This window comes from Tachysurus fulvidraco, chromosome 26 (genome assembly GCF_022655615.1).
Source record: "Tachysurus fulvidraco isolate hzauxx_2018 chromosome 26, HZAU_PFXX_2.0, whole genome shotgun sequence".
NCBI lineage: Eukaryota > Metazoa > Chordata > Actinopteri > Siluriformes > Bagridae > Tachysurus > Tachysurus fulvidraco.
The window spans coordinates 5,201,566-5,208,418 of NC_062543.1; the positions used below are offsets into that span (position 1 = coordinate 5,201,566).

The 6,853-nt window shown below is 39.5% G+C and overlaps 1 long non-coding RNA gene across 1 annotated transcript; it reads right to left on the minus strand.

The window, feature by feature from the left end:
- Positions 1-1,664, minus strand: LOC125140362. Its single transcript, XR_007139680.1, has 2 exons — positions 1,532-1,664; positions 1-441 (listed from the first exon to the last, which is right to left on the minus strand). It is a non-coding gene; the product is annotated as an uncharacterized LOC125140362 (long non-coding RNA).
- Positions 1,665-6,853: the final 5,189 nt, after the last annotated feature.

Below are 6,853 nucleotides of genomic sequence, written 5' to 3' on the forward strand. Positions count from 1 at the left end.
TAATTTCCCAAAATAATTTTTTAATGTTGTGCTGCTTTTGTGATGGCACTTTTTTATCCAGACATGTGGAATTCTCAATTTGTGCAATCATTTTATTTGCTCACTCAGGAACTCTAATGAAAGGTTCTAAAAAAAAAAAATTCTAAAACAATCGGGATCACTGGGATAACTCCAAAAATCAAACACAAAATCCTTGCTGTTCTTTAAGAACACAGACAAGGTGGCATTACAGGGATAAACACGCATGTTCTCGCATTATTCCCCTGTCCTCACTCCGTCTTCTATCAGTTGCTGCCCGTTGACCCCAACACCTCCTTCCCTCATCCACCGTAAGCGCGCTCTCCTTCCCGCAGCCGTTATGCGCGGAGTTTCCCCCAACCAGTCTGTCGTCTCGAGGGAACGCTGATTGTTATTGGATTTTTTCCCCTACTTTTTTGGCCTCTGGGGGGAAACGGAAAACAAAAAGACGGGTAAGAGAGCGCAAACGATGTGCGGAGTGTGTGTGCGTGTGTGTCGAGTCCCGCTCCCCATTCTTTCACTTTTTCGCCTTTGTTGGAATTGGGAGGCCGCGCGTGTGCCTTCGAAGCCGCACGCCACGCGCGCGCCCTGACCTCTACGACCTGTATTTGCATAAAGCTGGAAAACTGAACTGGGGGCTGGCACACACACACACACACACACACACACACACACACACACACACACACACACACACACACACACACACACACAGAGAGAGTCAAGATAATGCGCCCTTTCAGTATTAATGAGCGGACGGATGTGATTTGTATAAGTGAGCAAACCTGACAAAATGCCCTGATTATAAGCCTTTTTTTTTTTAATTACACAAGATACTTTATGGTTTTAAAGTCACACACACACACACACACACACACACACACACACACACACACACACACACACACACACACACACAGAGAGAGAGAGAGAGAGAGAGAGAGAGAGAGAGAGAGAGAGAGAGAGAGAGAGAGAGAGAGAGAGAGAGAGAGACCATTTAGTAAACAAAGGCATACAGTACATTACACAATCATAAAGCTTGTACAGAGGTTTGGCACAAAGGTATTTTTCTATACGAAATGAACGTTTTTTATTGAATACTTTTCATTCTGTCCTTCTCAGTGGTTTGAAAAGAATGTGTGTAGCTATTGACTGCCTCAGGGGAAACCACACTGCAAACAACAGACTGATAACACACAAATCCCTTCCGTTAAATGACTGGGCTGGGCTTGCTATCTTGCAGATGGCTCAACATTTTTCGTTCTGTTGTTTTTATTAACATATAGAATAAGTGTCTGTGTTGTACTAAAATACTTTCTATAAAACAGATAGACTTGCTTACTTTTAAACCATGTTAAAATCATTAGATTAGATTAGAATAAAATGTGATTAAGCATCTGTAGAAATATTTTCATATATTTGCATCACGTTATGAGCTGATCATTATTACCATCATGATCATCAAGCTAAATATTAAACTGAGACTTGGATGTAAACGAAAGCAATTTTTTACCTTGATGACGAATGACATATGGACACGAGCATACAGGGAGAGTACAAATAGAATGGTATAATTATTTTTTACAGACACACAGAGGGGGGGGGGCAGAGAGAGAGAGAGAGAGAGAGAGAGAGAGAGAGAGAGAGAGAGAGAGAGAGAGAGAGAGAGACAGAGGGGGAGAGAGAAACAGAGAGAGAGAGAAACACACACAGAGAGATACAGAGGGATACAGAGAGAGAGATAGAGAGAGAGAGAAACAGAGAGAGAGACACACACACACAGAGATACAGAGAGAGACACAGAGAGAGAGAAACAGAGAGAGAGACACACAGAGAGATACAGAGATACAGAAAGAGAGAGAGAGAGACAGACAGAGAGAGAGAGAGTGAGAGAGAGTGAGAGAGAGACACCACAGAGAGAGAGAGAAAGAGAGAGACAGAGAGAGAAAGAGAGAGAGAAACACCACAGAGAGAGAGAGACAGAGAGAGAGAGAGACAGACAGACAGACAGACAGAGAGAGAGAGAGAGAAACAGAGAGAGAGACACACACACAGAGAGAGAGAGAAAGACAGAGAGAGAAAGAGAGAGAGAGACACCACAGAGAGAGATACAGAGAGAGAGAGAGACAGACAGAGAGAGAGAGACACACAGAGAGAGAGAAAGAGAGAGAGACAGAGAGAGAAAGAGAGAGAGAGAAACACCACAGAGAGAGAGACAGAGAGAGAGACACAGAGAGAGATTCCTTTCTTTGAAAGGAGTTTTAAAGGTACATTGACTTGATTAGCTGCTACAAAAATGTATTAAGGTTAAAATGTGTTAGTGTTTATTGTAAATATTATTTAGCGATGATGCTGCATGAGTATATTAATGACGAAATGACGGAAGTGAAACAAAAGATTAATACATTTATTCACGGCCTGTACAACACCACATTCCATACGAGCCGCGCTTCCTTATAGGATGCCGGTGTCTTGTTGCTACGGGGAACGACTCTGTAACGCGCTCTGATTGGCCAGCGGCGCCTCGCAAGCCTGGTGCGTCTCGTGCCGCCTTCATTTACATACAGCTGTACTGTAGTTACCGCGCGCGTGAATGCAGCCTGCGGGGAACAAAGGAGCCGCGCGGACAATCCGCTTATACAGGAGTGAAAGGGTTCGAGTACAGAAGGAGGTGTGTGTTGTAGAGCCGCAAATTGTCATCAATTAGGAAAGACTGACAGCGATTACGCAAGTTGCCAAGATGCGTGCTGTGGAATCCTGATTTGGGTTGATGAAGGAGGGACTAAATAAAGCCTTAAAAACCTCCACACGAGGAGAAATAGTATAACCTTAAAGGGGAAAAGGTTCTTCAGGGGCTCTTTATACACTCTTTGTTTTCTACAATCTGTACATGGAGCTCTTTCTGCTAGAGAAGCCATTGGATGTTGATGTCCTATATGCATTTAAATTTAGGAAGCAGATTTAAACTGTTTAAAAGGGCAGGAAAGTTTCATCCATGCAACATTTGCTGGTCCACAGCATTGCTTTGAAATATCACCCAAAGTGATGTACAGTGAATCTGAGCAGACGATATAGATTTAGACTGAAGATCATTTGCTTAAGTACTCAACAGTGGTAACTTGCTGGTACCGTGATTCAAACTCCGAGCATTTCGGGTCAAGTTTACTAAAAGCCCATTGTGAAATAGACAAACACCATTGTTTAATGGCAAAGCGAGCATCACATTGAACACTCTCTCTCTCAGTTAAGATCAACTTTGTAAAGTTTTTGGAAAACTCAACCTTGATCAGTAGCCCAAAGCTCTAACCGCTGAGCTGCTACTGCTTCTTATTCACAATTTTTTTTCAGCTTCTTTTACATTTACAGCATTTGGAAGACGCCTATTTATTTTATACAACTGAGCAATTGAGGGTTAAGGGCCTTGCTCAGGGGCCCAATATTGGCACCTTGGTGGACCTGGGATCGAACCCACATCCCGCTTGGTAGTTAAACACCTTCACCACTAAACTACCACGTGCTAGGCTACCTTTTACTTTGCTGTGGTTCATTATGAAACCAGTTAAATTAACCTACAATAATTTCAGGGAAATCATGATCACAGTCACCTGCAGCATTGCAACAGTTCACAGATCATACATTTGTTAGAATATTTAATTATAACTACTGTATTTATAAAATTTTAAGAACTTTTTGTTATGCCACGTTTGTATATTTTTTGTATTATATAGAAAAATACTCTCAGATCATGTGCATAAAAAGATTCTGCTGTCTCGCAAAATGAAAAAAAAAGAAACATACAAAAAGTTTTCACTATTCACCCAGAACTAGATCATGAATTGAAGTATGTCAAACAAAAGCAACACACGGGAAGACAGAAAGCTTGACTACACTGACAAACGTGCTTAAAATGATGAACATCACAGTGTGCTAGAGTGTGTGTGTGTGTGTGTGTGTGTGTGTGTGTGTGTGTGTGCATGTGTGTGTGCTAGTGTGTGTGTGTGTGTGTGTGTGTGTGTGTGCATGTGTGTGTGCCTGTGTGTGTAGAATGTGTGCTATGTAACTAAAACTACACAGCAATGTATATAACAAACTAGTGTGCAGTTAAAAGATGTTAATCAACAATTATGCAGAGTTAATTTTACCAGTCTGAAGTTTATAATATCAGGTGTATAATACTGTAGGTGTTCATTCTCTGACTGTGAGGAAATGCTGCCACCAGAGACGACTTTCTTAAATGCTACACAAATGTCTTCACATAAATCTCTGCCATATCAAATGATTGTCAGTTTGTGTATGTGGAGACTTTAATTAAATTAAAGTATTAATTTTAAGCTTGGATTCAAAACATCAGCACTGCCATTGTCATATAAATACAAATGGTTTTATGCCCTTTGCCCTGATCTATGGCTTTGGTTGTTGATCTTAATGGCTTTGGTTTTGGTCTGCAGTGTAAATTGTGGGTCCTTATTTAGGTGTGTCTTTGTAAATCATGTTCAGTCAACTGAATCTGCCAGAAGTGGACTACAGACAAGTTTGGGAAACATCTCAAGAGCCAAAGAACACAGGATGCCCCTGAGCTCAGTTTAGAGCGCTGAAGTTAGATATTTTCATAAATAAAATATAAAATAATAAAATAAAATAAAAAACATTTTCATTATGGATTGTTGTGTGATGATTAATGACGAAACACTAAATTTAATAAATGTATAATACATATACAGTATAACAGTAATGTATAATACAATACAGTGTACAAAGTGTGGGTTTTCATGTCACTTGTCTTTAGAATCTGTTTAAAAAATGCAGAAGAATAGCAAAAAAAGATCTAAATATAAATTGAATTTTTTAAGGGCATATTATAAAAAGTTAATAGGCTAATAAAATTATACCACTGTTGGTAAAGCAATTAAATTAAAGTAAATTAAATTGGGCATGTTGGCTTAGTGGTTAGCACGTTCGCCTCACACTTCCAGGGTTGGGGGTTTGATTCTTGCCTCCACCTTGTGTGTGTGGATGTTCTCCCCGTGCCCTGGGGGTTTCCACCGGGTCCTCCGGTTTCCTTCCTTGGTCCAAAGACATGCATGGTAGGTTGATTGGCATCTCTAGAAAATTGTAAGTAGTGTGTGAGTGTGTGAGTGAATGAGAGTGTGTGTGTGACCTGCAATGGGTTGGCATTCCCTCCAGAGTGTTTCCTGCCTTGATGCCCAATGACGCCTGAGATAGGCACAGGCTCCCCGTGACCCACAAGGTAGTTCAGATAAGCGGTAGAAAATGAATGAATTAATTAAATTAAATTGAATTAAATTAAATTAAATACGATTTAGCTATAGTATCCATATTGAATTGGTGTATTGTAACAGCCTGTCCTGTTAGCTCATAGCTCCAGGGTCCAAGTTCAGTCCTCAGATTGAGTTACTGTCTATGTGAATTTTTTTCATGTTCTCCCAGTGCCCAGCATCTCCCAGTTGTCCAAAAACAAGTATTTACATTGTCTGAGATAATTCACATTACCCCAAGGTCTGGGACCACCAACCCTAAAGAGAACAAAGCTGTTAGTGAAAATAAATAAATTAAAAACATAAAATGCCGTTCTAACGCTTATCCACTAGATGTCGCAATAATGTTATTAATATAAAATAATTCTCTTTACAGTCCTGTCGGAACTCGATTAAATCATAACTGTTATAACAGCTACAGCAAAAAATATATAAACTACATATATAAAAATGCACATGCTACTAATAACAACTTATTACATACTTATTATAGTCTGTTCTGTGGTAATATTTACAAGAATGAGTAGAATTGTTCTACTTGTTTTTATGCACGTTGACCAGCAGAGGGAGATAAAACACTATCAATCAGCTTCTAACAGAAACCGGAAGTACTGTGACTCAAATTCATGTTTTAATTATTCATAATAAAATTCTAACAACGTCTACAACAGTCTGATACGAAATTAAGCATGGATGCTAGTTTTGTATACTGTTTATAATTGTACATTTCCTGGTCTATTTTAATGCACCTTTATAAACAACTGTCAACAGCTACCATCTTGCCAGCTTAATTATCTTATCAGCTTTTCATGAAAGTTTTATGAAAGTTTTATGAAAATGTTTTATTCATTGTTATACATGAATTCTGCAAATCAGCAAACCCCAAAATTGTTCTGCATTTTTACAGACTACTTAATTGTAACAGTAAATGACCACAGGTACTGTGAAAGATTAGCCAGCTAGCGTCTTCTTACTTCCATTATCAACATTTGTCACCCTGTTTATATTTGTATTATTGCTTATCGATGCTTACGCTCTATTTTGTTTGGTTTAACATGTCAGCTGAGAGAATCAAATGCTCCAAATCGTCTGTTTTACTGTGAGAATTCTCACCACAAGAAAATCTTCCATTATAATGGCAGATTTGTTCCAGTTTCTAGCATATAAAGCATGTGGACACGTTTAAACTGTGCTGGCAATGCAGAAGAAATAGTCTGATTAAATATTATTTGTTATGAACCACAAACGGAAGTTTAGTCACCAGACTCACTCACTCACTCACACACTCACTCACTCACTCACTCACTCACACACTCACTCACACACTCACTCACTCACTCACTCACTCACTCACTCACTCACTCACTCACTCACACACTCCCTCACTCACTCACTCACTCACTCACTCACACACTCACTCGTTTCTCTGTTTTGTTTGATTCTTCTATCTTTCTTATTGTTCAATGTCTTGCAATGGAAGTAATAACAATGACAAACTTTGTGGCTTAACGCAGAAACCGCTTTGAGGTACGTTGTTTCCGTGATGCAATATGACATGT